The sequence below is a fragment of the Pongo pygmaeus genome, chromosome 3 (genome assembly GCF_028885625.2).
Source record: "Pongo pygmaeus isolate AG05252 chromosome 3, NHGRI_mPonPyg2-v2.0_pri, whole genome shotgun sequence".
Taxonomy (NCBI): Eukaryota; Metazoa; Chordata; class Mammalia; order Primates; family Hominidae; genus Pongo; species Pongo pygmaeus.
In genome coordinates, this window is record NC_072376.2 from 187,696,346 (window position 1) to 187,714,704 (window position 18,359).

An 18,359-nucleotide genomic window follows, 5' to 3' on the forward strand; every position below is an offset into this window, starting at 1 on the left:
TTTTTCTGTATTTTTCTGTAACTTCATATTATATTTGTAAGAATCAACCATATTAATACCTGTAGCACTACGTCATTTGTTATAATGTCTATTTTGCTTGACATTAAGGTAACTATATATAGGTATTTTGGTTTTTATAAGTTAGTATATGTTTTTCTATGTATATAAGTCACAGATTTGTATGTGCTTTTGCTTTATTTTATGTATGCCTCTTGCTATGATGTGAATGTTTGTGTCCCACCAAAATTCAAATGTTGAAACCTAATCTCCAATGCAAGAGTATTAAGAGGTAGAGACTTTGGGAGGTGATTAGGTCATGAGGGCTCCACCCTCATTAATGGGACTAATTCCCTTATAAAAGATGCTTGAGGGAGTCTGCCCCCTTTCCATGTAAGGACACCTAGAAAGCAACATCTACGAGGAATGAGCTCTAACCAGACACCAAATCTGCTGGGAGCTTTATCTTGAACTTCCCGGCTCCACAACAGTGAGTAACAAATTACTATTATTTTTTCTTTCCAGAATAAATTAATTATGATACTACCAGGGTCAAAGTGAGTTTGACTTTCAATTTTATATAATTCCTCAATGACTATTCTCTTTTTAAAGTCTTGGCAGCTCTTTGGGGGATAGAAGAAGACCATGAAGCTCTAAGTGCTTCAGAGGAATGGGGTTGCCAAAACAGATGTGAGAGGCCCAGAGAGGAGGCTGGGCCAGTGCTGAAGGTAAAGATCCAATTCACAGTTCCAGCTAAAGTAACAACTATTTCTCCTAAGTACTTACTATTGCCTGTGTAAGAAGCAAATATACTGTTGGCTTAGAAAATAATGGGTTATTGTTTTCCTTTTGAATACAGTTTTCTTTTTCTTTTTTTCTTTTTTACCTTATTTTTCTTACCTCCAAGCAGCATCAGAACAGATGAATTCAGTTTTCTGTGCATGTATTATCTGGGAAGAGTCAGGGGGGAAATTTTTACTTTTGTAGCTGCTGGAAAGTGTATGTTTCTTCATGGCAAGGAAAAGTTGTGTATGACACTTCAAAAGTGGAATCCTTGAGTTCCTGCTGGGGATCAGCATAGCAGCTGCTATGAGATCAAAGTTGCAATAAACCCCTTGCTCAGAAAAATTTAGAAAATTGAATCCCCTGGAACTAGATATTTATTCCTTTATGTAGTTTAGTTCAGGTTATGATTTCAATGGGGATTTTCAATCAGAACTGTAATGAAGGTTTATCTTCCTTGAAATGAGATAAATCGGCCCAAATCATCCCCTACTTGTGTAAACATACAATCTCAGGTAATAGTCACTGGTTGGTAATGTTTCTTTGTTTTGTATCTAACGCCTGCTGTATGCATTCTCTCCTCCTAGGGTGTTAATTTTGGGGCTGAGTGCAGAAATAAGAGACGCGTGCTAAAAGGTCATCAGTTTAGAACCAGCCCTAGATCTCCTGGGATCCTCCCCAGCTGAATCTTCCTTCTTGTAACATGGGCTTTGGGAATTTGTGAGAGATTTAAATAAAGTAAGAGACACTTAGGAAATGAATTCATAGGGCACTGGGGAAATGCTGAGGATATAGGGGCAGGAACTATGGTTGGAGCAGAGAGGAACAGGAGATATGGAGATATTTATAGCAATGAGTTGCCACTCAGTTCATATCGGATGACTAAAATGAGGTGTGTCTGCCCTCTGAGCAACCTGAAAGGAAGGAAGCCTTTTCACCTTTTATCTGCAGTGAGTAGGTGCTCCACAGAATGTTCAATCAAATCTGAACTGAAAGAAGCATTTTAAACTCACACTTCGGGAGCTCACAGAATAAACAGAAATTAGCAAGAGATTTTAATTTCAATTTTCAACTTGTGATAGTCACTGGTAAGAAAAAACTATAAAATAAAATACCAACCTATATTCTAGTTAGTCTCAAGCAGAATTTTTGGGGCTTGCTATTGAAAGTTCTATGTAATCATTCTTTATATTAAAAGTATATTTGCCTAGGCTTGGTGGCTCACGACTGTAATCCCAGTGCTTTGAGAGGTCAAGGCAGGTGGGTTGCTTGAGCCCAGGAGTGCGAAACCAACCTGGGCAACAGGGCAAATCCCCATCTCTACCAAAAATACAAAAATTAGCTGGGCATGGTGTCACATACCTGTAGTTTCAGTTGCCTGGGAGGCTGAGATGGGAGGATCACCAGAGCCCAGGAGGGCCGAGGCTGCAGTGAGCAGTGATCATGCCACTGAACTCCAGTCTGGGTGACATAGTGAGACCCTGCCCCAAAATAAATAAATAAAAAATAAACAAATAAATGTATATATATTATTTGTGTATATATATTTGTAAATATATATATTTATAAATAATTTTTATTTATAAATATTTACAAATAATTAACCCATGGTCTGAATACATATTCAGAAACTTGTAAGTGATGTGTTAGCCCTAGCATTGCTATATCCCTATTTATTTTCTTCTCTTAACCTTCCACACACTGTGTTTTATTAGGATTTACTAAAGCAATGTCTTCAAAGGGGTGTTTAAGAAGGAGAGGTTGGTCGGAACCAGAAAATGCATTCCTCGATTGATCTTTGGGATACACCCAACTGACCCTCTGAAAAGGTCAGCCACATGTATTTAATCATTATGCTATATCACCAAACTCCAAAGTCAGGGTGGAACTTATCTACCAAATCTCAGCCTTCCAAGCCAACAGAGTTACTTTCTGATCCCTACTATATATCACACTAGAAAATAAGTATGTAGACCTTATTATCAAAGTGGCTATGCGTGCTCAAAACACAAACGAGTTTAAAATGATTTATAATTGTTGAAGCATAAATTTGAGATAATGCTGTCTGTTTTTGAATGGCCTATGAACTTAGAATTGTTTTTATATTTTTTAATGGTTAAGAAGAAATTAAAAGAATAACATTTCATGACACATGAAAAGTTATTTGAAATTCAAATTTCAGTGTCCATAAAATTTTATTGATGACAGTCACGCTCATTCATTTATGAATTGTCTATGGCTGCTTTGTACTACAATGGCAGGATTGTGTAGTTTTAACACAGCCTAAAATTTCCAGTATGTGGCCTTTTAAAGAAAAAAGTTTGATATTCCCTACTTTATGCCCTTGTCAAGTAGAATCCAGGGTCTCCATGGGTCAGATCCAGGTATGGCTATCCCCTGTTCTTTCTTTTGTATATCAGTGTATATAAATGTTTTTTCCTCTGGTCTGTATGGCCAGGAGCATATCTTGAGTAACCAGCTATAATGTTTTCTGATATTCTGGATGGGAAGAACTCACAGGGACAGTCCAAATGTATTCTGGGGGACACTAAATGTATTCACAGGGACACTCCAAATGATATTCTGGATGGGAAGAACTCACAGGAACACTCCAAATGTAGTACAATCTGTATGTAGATGGCACTTCAGTCCATTTATGGACTGAAAAGTGGAGAAGCCTATTTCTGGCATAGCACTATATTCTGGCACCACAGAGGCATCATAAAATTCTAACTTGAATTTTGCCGTATTAAGAATACTACCTCTGTGATCTTCTTATTTGGTCATAATTTCTTTGAGTTTTTTACCTTTCAAATAGCTAAGCCATTATTTTGGAATGTTCAGACTTGTAGATTTTTTTTTTTCGGTTAATTCCCACAATTCGGAGTGGAATTTGCATGACTTTAGACTATTGAAAGTGATTTCACAGGTTTACTGGGGCATCCAAAGTCAAGTAAAACTGTGCTAACAATATGACATTTTTCCTTTGGAGTTACATTCTGGGGAACTGAAATTCTATTTTTCTATTCCCAGTGCTTTGGGAAACCAAGAATACTGGCTTCATAGCAGCAAAGACAGTGAATAATATTCTCTGCTCAACGTTCCATTGGTCTGAGAGTAAAGGGAAACGGGTTCAGAGCCATTTCTGCCTCCAACTAGTTTTGTGGCTTTATGCTCCTCATTTAAATTACATGGACCTTAGTTTCTTTTTTAATTGGCAAATAATAATTGTACATATTAATGTGGTCCAATGTAGTATTTTCATATATGTATACATTGTGGGATAATCAAATTAGGTGAGTTAGCATGTCCCTCACTGAACATTTGATATCCTCTTTTAACTGTTTTAAAATGTATAATACATTATTACTAACTACAGTCACCATGCTATACAATAGATCACCAGAACATGTTCCTTATGTCTAACCGAAACCCTGTACCCTTTAGCCAACATCTCCCCTTTCCTTGTGTACTCTTGCGCCCCAATCATTGCCAGCCTCTGGTCCATTCTACTCTCTACTTGAATGAATTAGACTTTTTTTAGATTTCGCATAAAAGTGAAATCATATGGCATTTGTCTCTCTGTGCCTGGCTTATTTCGTTTAGCCTAATGTCTTCTAGGTTCATCCACGTTGTCATAAATACCAGAATTTCCTCTCTGTCTCTGTGTGTGTGTGTGTGTGTGTGTGTGTGTGTGTATGTGTTTTAAGCCTTAAGAGTATTCCATTGTGTATATATACGACATTTTAAAAATCCATTCATGCTTCAGTAGACACAGGTTTTTTCCATATCTTGGCTCTTGTGAAAAATTCTTCAGTGAAGATGGGAGTGCAGATATGTCTTAAAAATACTGATTTCAATTCCTTTGGGTATATACTGTACCCCAAAGTGGGATTGCTGGGTTATATTGCAATTCTTTTTATAGTTTTTTGAGGAGGCTCAATACTGTATTCCAAAATGGCTGTACTAATTTATAATATCACCACTAGTATACAAGGGTTTCTTTTTCTCCACATCCTTGCCAACACTTACCTTTTGTTTTTTTGATTCAATTGAACAGGTAGGTATGAGGTGATATTTCATTGTGGTTTTGATTTGCATTTCTCTAATGATTAGTGATGTTGAGAATGTTTTTCTTATATCTGTTAACTACTTCTGTCTTCTTTTGAGAAATGTCTATTCAGGTTTTTTGTCCATTTTTAAATAGGTTTATTTGTTTTTTTGTTACTGAGTAATTTGTGTCCTTGTATATTTTGAATATTAGCCCCTTTATCTGATGTACAATTTGCAAATATTTTCTCCCAATCTGTGCATTATCTCTTCACTCTATTGTTTCTTTTGCTGCCCAGAAACTTTTTAGTTGAATACAATTATATTTGTCTATTTTTGCTTTTGTTGCCTGTGCTTCTGGGATTATATCTGAAAAGTCACTGTTACAGACCTGTCATGGAACTTTCCCCCTACATTTTCTTCTAGTAGCTTTACAGTGTCATGTCTTACATTTAAGTCTTTAATCCATTTTGACTTTATTCTTGTATAAGAGTGAAATAAAGGTCCTTTTCATCCTTTTTCATGTGGATATCCAGTTTTCCCATTTATTGAAGAGACTGCCCTTTCTTCATTTTTTCTTCTTGGTATGTCTGTCAAAATTGACTGTGGAGGTGTGGGTTTATTTCTGAGCTCTCTATACCATTCCATTGGTCAATGTGTCTGTTTTTATGCCAGTACATTCTGTTGTGATTACTACAGCTTTGCAATATAATTTGAAATCCAGTTGTATGTTTCCTTTAGCTTTGTTCTTTTTGGTTATGAATGCTTTGGCTATTGGGGTCTCTTGTGGACCCATATGAGTTTTACAATTGTTTTTCTATTTCTGTGAAAAATGACATTAGAATTTTGATAGAGATTGCATTGAATCTAAAGACTGCTTTGGTAGTATAACATTTTAACAATATCAATCCTTCAAATCCATGAACACAGGGTATCTTTTCTTTTATTCGTGTAATCTTCAATTACCTTCATCAATGTTTTATAGTTTTCAGTATAAAGATCTTCCATCTCTTTGGTTAAATTTACTCATAAGCATTTTATTTTATCTATTTTTGACACTATTACAAATGGGATTGTTTTCTTAATTTCTTTTTCACATAGTTTGTTATTAGTATGTGGAAACACTACTGATTTTTTTGTATGTTAATTTTGTGTTCTGCAACTTTGCTGAATTAGTTCATTAGTTCTAACAAGTTTTTGGTGAAGTCTTCTGAATTTTCTATGTAAAATATCATATCAGCAAAAAGACAATTTCACTTCTTCCTTTCCTATGCAGATGCCTTTTTTTAAATTGCCTAATTGGTCTGGCTCGGATTTCCAGTACTATGTTGAACAGAGGTGGTGAGAGTGGGCATCCTTGTCTTGTTCCTGATCTTAGAGGAAAAGCTTTCAATTTTTCACTGTTGAGTACAATGTTAGCTGTGGGCTTTTAATATATAACCTTAGTTGTTTTGAGGAACATTCCTTCTACACCTAATTTTATCATAAAAGGAAGCTGGATTTTATCAAGTGCTTTCTCTGCATCAATTGAGAAATCATACACTTTTTGTCCTTCATTCTGTTAATATGGTGAATCACATTTATTTGTTTGTATATGTTGAACCCAACTTGCGTTCCAGAGATAAATCCCACTTAATCATGGTGAGTGATCCTTTTAAAGTATTGTTGAATATGGTTTGCTAGTATTTTGTTGTGAAATTCTGCATCTGTTTGTCAGTGATATTGGCCTGTAGTTTTCTTTTTTCACAGTGTCTTTGTCCAGTTTTAGTGGAAGAGTAATGCAGCCTCATAAAATGAGTTTGGAAGTATTCTTTCTTCTTCAGTTCTCTGGGAGAGTTTGAGTATAATTGGTATTAGTTTTTAAAAAATATTTCATAGAATTCAGTTATGAAGCCATCTGGTTCTGGGTTTTTCTTTGGTGGGTGACTTATAAAGCCTGATTTAATACTGTGACTCATTATTGGTCTGTTTAGATTTCCAGTTTCTTCATGATTCAGCGTGGTAGGTTACATGTTTCTAGGAATTTATCTATTTTTTTCTAGGTTGTTCAATTCATTAGTGCATAATTGCTCATAGTAGTCTCATGATTCTTTCTCTTTCTGTTATCAGTTGTAATGTCTCCTTTTTTATTTTAAATTTTATTTATTTGAGTTTTTTTTTCCTTAGTCTAGACAAGGGCTTGTCAGTTTTATTTAGCTTTTCTAAAAACCAATTTCTTAATTTTATTGATCTTTTCTATTGGTTTTCTAGTTTCTGTTGTATTTATTTATGCTCTGATCTTTGTTATTTCCTTCCTTCTGCTAACCTTGGGCTTAGTCATACTTCTTTTTCTAGTTCCTTGAAGTATAATATTAGGTTGTTTATTTGAGATCTTTCTTCTTTTTTTGATGTAGATGCTTATTGCTACAAACTTCTCTCTTAGAACAGCTTTTAACATATCCCATAAGTCTGGTATGTTGTGTTTCCATTTTCATTTGTCTCAAGATTTTAAAAATTTCTCCTTTAATTTCTTCTTTAACCCAACAGTTTTTCAGGGGCATGTTATTTAATTTCCACAAATTTGTTCATTTTCCATGATTCCTCCAGTTCTTGATTTTTAGTTTCATACCACTGTGGTCAGAAAAGATAGTTAATATAGGATCTTAGTTTTCAAAATTATGAATCAATGTAGTTTGGCTAGATGACCCTGATGGCCACCTACAACTGTAGAATATAATGCTCTTATTTTAACTCATTGAAGATTGCCCTCCTCCTCCACTGAATTGACTCAGAGTACTTAGGATTTTGTCAAGTTATATATTTGCTGCCTATCTATCTGAAATTTAGTGGAATTTTGTTTTGTTTTTAATGCAATTGAACTATTGCAATGAATAGATACAATGGAAATATTGTAGTGAAATGTTTTTCACTACATTTAAAGAAAAGTCATTGGATGGCAGTTAATAATTATATAAAAGTACAAAGACAGTAATAATAAAATGAATATAAGATAACTAGCTGTATGTAAGAACTAAGAACATTCTGATGGTAAAGATGGGCATGAGTTAAAAACATTTCTAGGCATTATATTTAAAATAATCTGCCTGCACTGATCTAAATAAAAACAGCTTCTCAAACTTCCATCTTCTTCCATATCGCCATGTTTCAAGATTAAATTGTTCTTGTATTTTTTGACTATTAAAGGCACAACATTTGTCAACTCAACCTTCCTCAGACTTTATCAGTAACAAAAAGTTGCTAATGCTTGATGAGATGATGGGTGAGAAGGTGGGAGGCAGAAGCAGCCAACAGAGAAGACAAAGGATCTAAGAAAATCAGAGAGAAAGAAAGGAGAAAAATATGTAGAAATTTCAAGTTGATGATAACATTCTAAGACCAGGTGAACACTTACTTTATTTTCTGGAAAAGAATCATTGACCTCATGAAACACATTGTGAATGTGTTTTTTTCTTCCTGACTCAACCTGTGAACAGAACGTTGAATTCAAGATTGACTACAAAGTTAATAATTACATAAAATTATATAAAATAAAAGTACAAAGGCAATAATAATATAAGTAAATATAAGATAACTATGTAGAACTATATGTACAACTATATATACATAGTTTGTAACTATGTATACAAACTAAGAACATCCTGGTAGTAAAGATGTGCCAATATAAGAAAGTTCTGGGGGGAAGGGGGAGGGGGATAGCATTGGGAGATATACCTAATGCTAGATGACGAGTTAGTGGGTGCAGTGCACCAGCATGGCACATGTATATATATGTAACTAACCGGCACATTGCGCACATGTACCCTAAAACCTAAAGTATAATAAATAAATAAATAAATAAGAAAATAAACCCATAAAAAAAAATAGCATAAAATCCTGATAAAACTCAAGACAGATATTAGTCTGATCCTCCATCAGGATGATAAAGGAGGTTTACTCTACAATTATATTACATATTTATAAAGTAAAACTTAGAAGAAACTGGTTTCTTTTACATTGATGGATGTCTGATCAAAAACCATAAGAAATAATAAAATATTAAGCATCTTTGTTTTCTGCTAAAAAAAAAAAAAAAAAAAAAAGAAAGTTCTATTTGATGTTGATCATGACAAGGCACACTTCATACCGAAGGCATTTTTGACGGTAAATCTAAACAGCCTGTTTTCTTTTTCAAATAGTTTACTGGTGAGCAGCCAGACATTTGAAAATAGTTTCTGTTTTTCCACAGCTTGAAGATCGAATCAGAAAAAGTAGTACAATCATTTTGAAAATAAATATTTTTAAAACAAATCTCTTGGAGGATGATTTGTTTTATATAAACAAATTATATGTAATGTATTTTTATTCCTTCTCTATATAAAAATACTTACTTTAGGCATTTTGCTATGTTGTATTAAGAAAATGTCTCCTCCACCCCACTGCCAAGGGGCTGTTCCTTTCAGATGAAAAGGTTGTTCTTTTCTTAATACTAGCTAGGTCACTTTGGTAGTTTGCTGTCAGGACATGAAGTATTATTAGTGTTCTCTCACTTGCCAATGAAGGTAATTTTGAATGCCTCCAGTCAGCATTTTGTTTTGGAAAGAAAATTGATTCAGGATCTAATGCTTGTTGAGATTATGGGAATAATTCACCAATCTGTGCCTCATCTAAAATGAAAGCAGTGGACATAACTTACCATTGTCCATCTTTAACATTTTACGATAAGAGTAAAAACCAGAGAGAAATGAGGTAATGCTTGAGGCAAATTATTACACTCAAACTCTTTCATGTTGTGTCTCAAGTATCCTAAGGATGGAGCTGTCCATGACTGTCAGCTGACAGTCACATTATTGCCATGTAAGGTAAGAAAAGGTTACTTTATTTAACTTCTGGGAACCAGGATATACATTAGTTGTTAAAGATACAAAACCAAATAAATCGTGACCCTTGTCCCTGAGCACGTGTGGCAGTATTTGCAGATGAAGTTGTAAACAGAGTTAAACTGTTATGTAATAGTAAGTAGAAAGCATGCATTCAAACGAAATCATTCAGGGATTGAAAATATTTGCTGATTACATTAGTTTCTTATTGCTGTTGTAACAAAGTACCAAAACTTAGTGATTTTAAACATCACAAATCTATTATTTCATAGTTCTGAAGTCAGAAGTCAAAATGAGTCCCAACTAGGCTAAAATCAAGGATTTGGTCGGGCTGTGTTTCTTTCTACAGGCTCCAAGGTAATTCATTTTCTTACTTTTTCCAGCTTCTAGAGGCCACCTGCACTTTTTGCTTCATGCTAGCCCTCTCCTGTCTTCAAAGCCAGCAATGAACAATCTAGTCTTTCTCACATCATGTTACTCTGACAGTCACTCTTCTGACTCCTCTTTCACTTACAAGGACTCATATGATTACCTATCACCCACTAGAAAATCCAGGATAGTCTCCCCATCTGATATGGTTTGCCTATGTCCCCAACCAAATCTCATCTTTAATTGTAGCTCCTATAATTCCCACATGTTGTGGGAGGGACCTGGTGGGAGTCAATTGAATCATGGGGGTGATTCTTCCATACTGCTTTCATGGTAGTGAATAAGTCTCACAAGATCTATTGGTTTTATAAGGGGAAATCCCTTTCGCTTGGTTCTCAGTCGCTCTCTTGCCTGCTGCCATGTGAGATGTGCCTTTGCCTTCTGCCATGAGTGTGAGGCCTCCCAGCCACGTGGAACTGTGAGTTCATTAAACCTCTTTTACTTCATAAGTTACCCAGTCTCGGGTATGTCTTTATCAGCAGCATGAAAATGAATTAATACACCTTCTCAACATTAATTTATTAACAATTTTAATTCCATCTGCAACCTTAATTCCTTCTTGTCATGTAACATAGCATATTCACAGTTTCCAGGGATTAGGATGTAGACATCTTTAGAAAGCTATTATTCTGCCTACCACATTGATGGTACTATAAATCTTGAGTTTTCATGTAGTTTTCATGACCAATTCCAGTTAATCTTACTCATGCAATGGTCATTTAAAAACATGCAATTAGTTCCATGAATTTGAAGTCCTCCCCAATCTGATATGAGCCTTTAAAAATTCGTCCAGAACAGAAAGGACAACTGGATTAGAACATTGCTGGCATGGCTTTTATGAGAACTGTGTGCCTATAGTCCCAGTATGTATTTTTAATTCTGGTTCATTCTGACCGTGTGTTGCTTCAATATGTACAACTCCAAGGAACTGATATTTTATTAGCACCATCTGTTTATTACAGATTATGAGTCATCAATTGGCTCCCAGAATCTTAAGGCCTTAGACACTTTAATATTAATTCATAAGTCTTTGTGAGTATGAACCCTGAAAATCTGAGACAGGTCTCAGTTAACTTAGAAAGTTTGTTTTGCCAAGGTTGAGGATGCATGCCCATGACACAGACTCAGGAGGTCCTGATGACATATGTCCAAGGCGGTCAGGGCTCAGCTTGGTTTTATACATTTTAGGGAGGCATGAGACATCAATCAATATGTATAGGATGTACATTGGTTCAGTCTGGAAAAGTGGGACAACTTGAGGCAAAGACCGGACAACTCAAAGTGGGGAGGGGGCTCCCAGATCAAAGGTAGACAAGAGACAAATGGTTGCATTCTTTTGAGTTTCTGATTTCTGTCACTCAGGCTGGAGTGCATGGCCTGATCCCAGCTCACTGCAATTTCTCCCTCCTGGGTTCAAGCAATTCTCATGTTTCAGCCTCCCAATAAGCCGGAATTACAGGTATGCGCCACCATGCTAGGCTAGTTTTTGTATTTTTAGTAGAGACGGGTTTTGCCATGTTGACCAGCTGGTCTCAAACTCCTGGCCTTAAGCAGTCTGCCTGCCTCGGCCTACCAAAGTGCTGGGATTACAGTTGTAAGCCACTGCACCTGGCCAGTGGAAACACATTTAAATGCTCCTCTCTTTTGAAAACAAGTTATTTTTTTGAACTGTAAAGGAAATACTCGTTAATTATAGACATTTTGAAACAATTCTAAAATTCAAAGAATTAAAATCATCCATAACTCTTTTACCTACTTGTCGTTAAGTTTTTGTTATATTTCTCTCTAGTCGGTAATAATATTTTCTTGAATGATGTGAAAAAATCAGTAGTTCTTGGTGTTTTGTGGTTTTTTTTCATTATTTATAATTCAATCAGCCTCATTTTACCAGTTTATTTCCAACTCAATAAGGACTTGAAAATTTTATATACAGCTAGAGCCTAAAAATGATAAACTCAATTTTCCTGTCTTATAGAAATTTGGAAATGGAGTTAACATAAGCATTACCTTTCTACTCTTCCTAACCTCTAGGGCCACTACATGGCATCTTTTTTTTTTAATAAAAAGGAAAGAAAAGTCTAAGTATTTATTTTGAGTAAACATTCAGTTAGCCATGGGAAAATGAAAGGTTATAAAACGCTTGTCTTCAAAGAGTTTATAGTGCAGTTGTATAGGAAGGCACATCTTCAAAGAAAATGTCAATGCATCTGGAAGATGGGCTCTAAGGACCCAGCCTCTCTAATGGAGGAGGTAACATTGCCCAAAGAATCTCTTTCCAGAGAGGATTAAAGCTTCCTCTCTTTAGTTATGAGAACATGGCAGGTGCCAAGTGTTCATCCTGGAGGATCACCAGAAAATGACAGGCCAGTGAATCTGGAGAAGTACAAAACTGGGTCACGTAGAGTCAGTTCCTGAGAGAATCATGGTACCATTCACCAAGATAAGAAAATCCCAAGGAAAGTGGACATTATTTTTCTGAAAAGGAAAATAAATGATTTTTTCTAGACATGATTGACTGTGACCCTGTGGTGATATCCTGCATCAGGTATCAAAGAATCATAAATCAATGAACAATTAATATTTGAAGGGATTTTAGAGGCAATTATTATGTTAAAATTTTTTCATTTTAGACATAGTGGAAGATAAATTTCCAAGAGATTTAATAATTTTGCAAATGCCCAAACAAGTTGGTTATAGAAGTGGGACTAAAAGATAAATTCCTTCCTTTTATGCTACCAGTGTGGGGAAAAGAAAGAGAGATCAGATTGTTACTGTGTCTGTGTAGAAAGAAGTAGACATAAGAGACTCCATTTTGTTCTGTACTAAGAAAAATTCTTCTGCCTTGAGATGCTGTTAATCTGTAACCCTACCCCCAACCCTGTGCTCCCTGAGACATGTGCTGTGTCAATTTAAGGTTAAATGGATTAAGGGCTGTGCAGGATGTTCTTTGTTAAACAAATGCTTGAAGGCAGCATGCTTGTTAAGAGTCATCACCACTCCCTAATCTCAAGTACCCAGAGACACAAAACACTGCGGAAGGCCGCAGGGACCTCTGCCTAGGAAAGCCAAGTATTGTCCAAGGTTTCTCCCCATGTGATAGTCTGAAATGTGGCCTCGTGGGAAGGGAAAAACCGGACCGTCCCCCAGCCTGACACCAGTAAAGGGTCTGTGCTGAAGAGGATTCGTAAAAGAGGAAGGAATGCCTCTTTGCAGTTGAGATAAGAGGAAGGCTTCTGTCTCCTACTCATCCCTGGGCAATGGAATGTAAAGCCCAATTGTATATTCCATCTACTGAGATAGGGGAAAACCGCCTTAGGGCTGGAGGTGGGACATGCTGGCAGCAATACTGCTCTTTAAGGCATTGAGATGTTTATGTATATGCACATCAAAAGCACAGCACTTTTTTCTTTACCTTGTTTATGATGCAGAGACATTTGTTCAAGTGTTTACCTGCTGATCTTCTCTCCACTATTATCCTATTATCCTGCCACATCCCCCTCTCCGGGAAAAGCCCAATAATGATCAATAAATACTAAGGGAACTCAGAGGCCGGTGTCGGCGTGGGTCTTCTGTATGCTGAGCGCCGGTCCCCTTGGGCCCATTTTTTGTTCTCTATACTTTGTCTCTGTGTCTCTTTCTTTTCCAAGTCTCTCGTTCCACCTGACGAGAAACACCCACAGGTGTGGAGCGGCAACCCACCCCTTCATACCAGCACATGGGAGGTACCAGAAATCCTGAGTTTTTCTTCTTTGTTCTTTGGTGATGGTGGGTTCAGTTGTCTCAGATAATCTCAAAAGGGAATTTTGGACAAGGTAACCCCCAACATTCTTTCCAGCTCTGATAGTCTGCTACCATCAGATAAGCTCAGGAGAAATGTGTCTTGCCAAAGAATGGATTTGTAAGCACTGAGAATGTTTAAGATCCCTGAGGGAAAAAAAATGATGACAGGGATCAAGATATCAATGATTATTAGCTTTGTGCTACTTCTTGATATACGGTGTGGAAGAAAGAAGAGAAACCACAAAGGACACCCACAAAGAAGTGGGTAGTGAAGTAGAAGAATAGGAATAGGCCTGGGATTGAAACAAAAGGAGGGGCTGAAGAAGAACTGATTAAATATGGCAAATGCCACAGACATCAAGGCGGATGGGAATTGGGAAAAGGCAATGAGATTTTATAATGAGATGGGACAACAAGAATCTTTGCATATAAAATATTTAAAGTACATTGATTAAATTATCTATGAGAAGATGGATACAAAAGAGAAAATATCGAATGTAGGTAGTTTGAAGATATATAAGAGTCAGAGATAAAGTGTATAGAATTGGGCAGGCTATAAGCACGATTGCAGGCAGAAGAGATGAAGAGCAAGAGATTGAAGATTTGTGAAAGAGGATTTGTCTGATGGCATGAAGTTCCAGAAGAGGTGGAAGATGGGGAATACCCTTAACACAGATAGAGGCTGATTTGGGCAAGGAGAAGGGCACCTTTTCCTCTGAAAAAGGAGTATAGGAAGAGTACGCACCTGAAAACACAGAGAAATTTAGAGTTCTGTGGACACAGAGCTGGTTTGAGGTGGAGGAAAGAGTATACGAAGTATTTTGTGACAAAGAATTTGTCTTCTTAGTCATTATGGTGGCAACTCCCAGGCTGAGTGGTGAGACTGAGTAGTTGAGGACTGAGCAAAAAGATCCAAGCAGGGGCTGGAGGGAGAGATCCACAGAGAGTTAATAAAAGAAGGGGGAGCTGCTGTAAAGTTAGGTAGAAAATATTTCAGTGCTTCTCTGATGCATAATTTTATGACCTTTATTTTAATGTTTGGAGACTGAGGGTAGAACTGTAGAAAGCAGGTTTCCCAGGTCTGGGTCTTAGCAGAACTGAAAATTAAAGATAGAAGCTGCCGGGGACTCCAAGCAGCCTAAAGTTGCTGATCGTGTGTCTCAGGCTGAACAGTGAGGTGATGAAATGGTAAAGGTACTAATGAGCTAGATAAACTGGTGGGATTAAGGGGCTGGCCCTCACACTAGGGAGCAGCAAGATCAGTAACGTGAGGGAAACGGAAATGCTAGGTCAGAAAGTCCTGGCTGGAGAGAAAAATAGTTGAGTGAAAAGAGGAAGCAGAGAAAATGGCTTATGAAATAACAGATCTCTGACCTTGTGGAGCTCACATACCATCGGAGAAACCATCAGTAAACAATAAAAATAATAAATGAGAAGATTACTTAGCAGTATGAGGAAAAGGGGAGAGGAGAGCAGAGTAAGGGAGATTGGGACTGCCAGGGGAGGGGGACAGGAAGGAAGTTTTCACAGTGTGGTTGTCAGGCGTCACTGAGGTGTGATTTGAGTAAGGATGGATGGAGGTGAAGGTGGTCCAGGGCAAGCGAGTTCTAAGAAGAATGGGCAGTGTGGAGTTTGCGAGGCATAGGGAGGCTGTCCACTAATTTTTGCTACATTGTGTTGCTGGGCTTGTGCCTTCTCTGAGCTGCAGAGCTGTGAATCTCTGCTTTTATGTCATGACTAGAGCTTGGAATGGTGCATGCTCTGTCCTGGATCCCTTTCCTCTAGGTAGTAGCAGTACCCACATTGTCGTTTTTGTGCCTTACTTCTAAAATACAAGAGTCTGTATCACAGGTATTAGGTGTGCAAGTTCCTGGCTGTGAAAAAAATAATAATTTTCTACCTAATCTGATCTTAAGCTAGAGGAATAGACTCAGAAATGGAGCAAATGAATCTTTATCCTTTTGTGATTTGGATATTCAGAAGAATAGACTTTTATCTATTAAAATGTTTCACTGAGACTGTAAGTCTTTATTGGACAGTAGGGGTTTAGGATTAATAGAATCATCCAAAAGATCTCAGTAACAAAATACATTCTTAGTAACTGATATGAGAATTCTTCTGAGGAAAAAATACAGCTTTGCTGTTAAAATGCCTGGCTGGATAGGCCCTTAGGAATTCATAGATTTTGACGAAGGCTTTGGATTATGAAGTTGTGAAATTGAGGGGTTGAGTCAAGACTGTTAATTTCTTCAGGAGTCAGAGAGGCCTGATCTTGGATCTGAATTATATAGGAGTTAAGATTAATTTGGAAATTGATTCAAGTCAGAAAATATATTAACAGTGGCTATTTGTTTGTTATGATTATGCACATTCTATTATGCATTGCTGACATTCAAAGAGAACCACCTGACATGGAATTTTCCCTTAAGCACAAGAATTCTTTGGTAAATGTTTCCTAAGTATCTATAATAATGAAACAAAGAGGATTTCCAAAGATCAAAACAAACTTTTTAATGAACAATTAATCCCAGGAACAAGTTGTAAAAATACATTCATTACAGAAAAGCCACGTTTACCTTAGCATTCTAACAAATAATTAATTTGAAATAGAGTTTGAGTAAATTTGTAATCAAAGACAAGGACAAAGGCCAGAAATCAGGGTGTGAGTGACAGTATTATTTGATAAAACTCCCTGGGATTTCTGTAGTCTGTTACATGTTTGTTTATAGGAGCTCAGCTGAGAATGTTTAATTCATCCAAACAAAGTTATCTTTCCAAGATGTTCTTATAAACGCCATTAAGACCACATTGTCTAAGATGAACTCCTGTCCAGACAGAATTGGAAATTGACGTGTAATTTTCCAACCCATATCGCTAGTGAAGTTGAAATCTTTTAATGTAATTTCTATTAACTGGTGACTGCCAGGAGATTATAAAGAATTTATGTTCCCAGATAATATAAGTGCTCACAACTTCTGCAGGGAAATCTCAAATCATACTCATTTACTGTGTCATGGTCTAGGCCGGAAGGTTATCTGTCTTCAGTAGCCAATATTCAAGGTAGCAGTTGGCTTTGTTTTTGCTTTCTCTCTTTAATGAGGTTGCTTAGCTTAAAATGTGTGTCCCCACCCCTCTCCTCTCCTCCCTTCCCCTTCCCTCCCCTCTCCTCCCCTCCCCTTCACTCCTCTCTCCTCCCCTCCACTCCTCTCTCCTCCCCTCCTCTTCCCTCCCCTCTCCTCCCCTCCTCTTCTTTTCCCTCTCCTCCCCTCCTCTTCCTTCCCCTCTCCTTCCCTCCTCTTCCCTCCCCTCTCCTCCCCTCCTCTTCTTTTCCCTCTCCTCCCCTCCTCTTCCTTCCCCTCTCCTCCCCTCCTCTTCCCTCCCCTCTCCTCCCCTCCTCTTCTTTTCCCTCTCCTCCCCCTCTCCTCCCCTCCTCTTCCTCCCCCTCCCCTCCCCTCCCTTGCCCTCCCTTCTCCTCTTCTCTTTCAGTTCCCAGGGAGGTAGCAAAAACATTGAATTTCTAAACTGCCATCCTAATTGATAAAGTTTAAAGTCTAAGAGCTTTAATGTGCCACTGTGTTCTTCTGAAACCCTGTTTGTAACATGTCGATAGCTTTTTGATGCTCTTAAGAGCTCAGGGAAAACACATATGATTCTTCTGTCAGGTGTCACCTTCTGACAATCTCACCTCACACACAAAGCATCATATGAGGGAGGGGAGGAGGTTGAGTCAGGAAAAAATTTCTGGTGGAAGATATATGTGTGTGTGTGTGTGTGTGTGTGTGTATATGTGTGTGTGTGTATATGTAAAAGCTAAAAACCAATGGATGAACAGAAGCTACCCAGGCAATGAAGACAGCTAAGAGTGTTCTGGAAAAGGGGAGAGATGTCAAAATAATTAAAATATGGATCCTATGGATCCTTGTAATACGGTTCAGTATGGATCACAGTAGCACATTAAAGCTCTTGGCTGCATTGTAGTGAATAACCTAGGGGATAAAATGGAGATAAGCAAGTGAGGTGATAACCCAGGTGAGCAATTAGGGTGACTCAGAATAGGGCAGTTGTGGGGGCTATTGGAAAGAGACAGATCTGAAAAATGATTAGGAGGTAAGTTAAACAAAATTTGATTTTCAGCTGAATATGAGAGTGAAGGAGAGCAAAGAATGAGGAAAAACTCAGGTTTCCAGCTTGAGTAATTGGTTGGAGAGTGACGTTATTCACTAGGAAAGGGAACACCTAGGGAGAAGCTGGTTGGAAGAAAGGTGAAGATGGTGAGTTCAGTTTTGAATATGTTGAGCTTTAAATGTCCAGAAGCCATCACAGTAGCTGTGCGCAATAGACAGGTATGCACACAAGGCTGGGGCTCAACAGAGAAATCTAGCCTAATGATTTAAGTAAATATTGAGAAAGTGTACTAAGTATTACAGCAATATTCAATTTTTATGCCATTTCCATTGTTCATCA

The 18,359-nt window shown here is 37.3% G+C and overlaps 1 long non-coding RNA gene across 3 annotated transcripts in view; it reads left to right on the top strand.

Annotated features, from left to right (window-relative positions):
• Positions 1-389: 389 nt before the first annotated feature.
• LOC134739484 (uncharacterized) overlaps positions 390-18,359 on the top strand; it is an 83,251-nt gene continuing 65,281 nt past the window's right edge. For all 3 annotated transcript variants that reach the window (XR_010126173.1, XR_010126171.1, XR_010126172.1), the window contains exons 1-2: positions 390-487; positions 610-725. This is a non-coding gene — a long non-coding RNA (uncharacterized LOC134739484). The remainder of the gene's footprint in view (positions 488-609; positions 726-18,359) is intronic.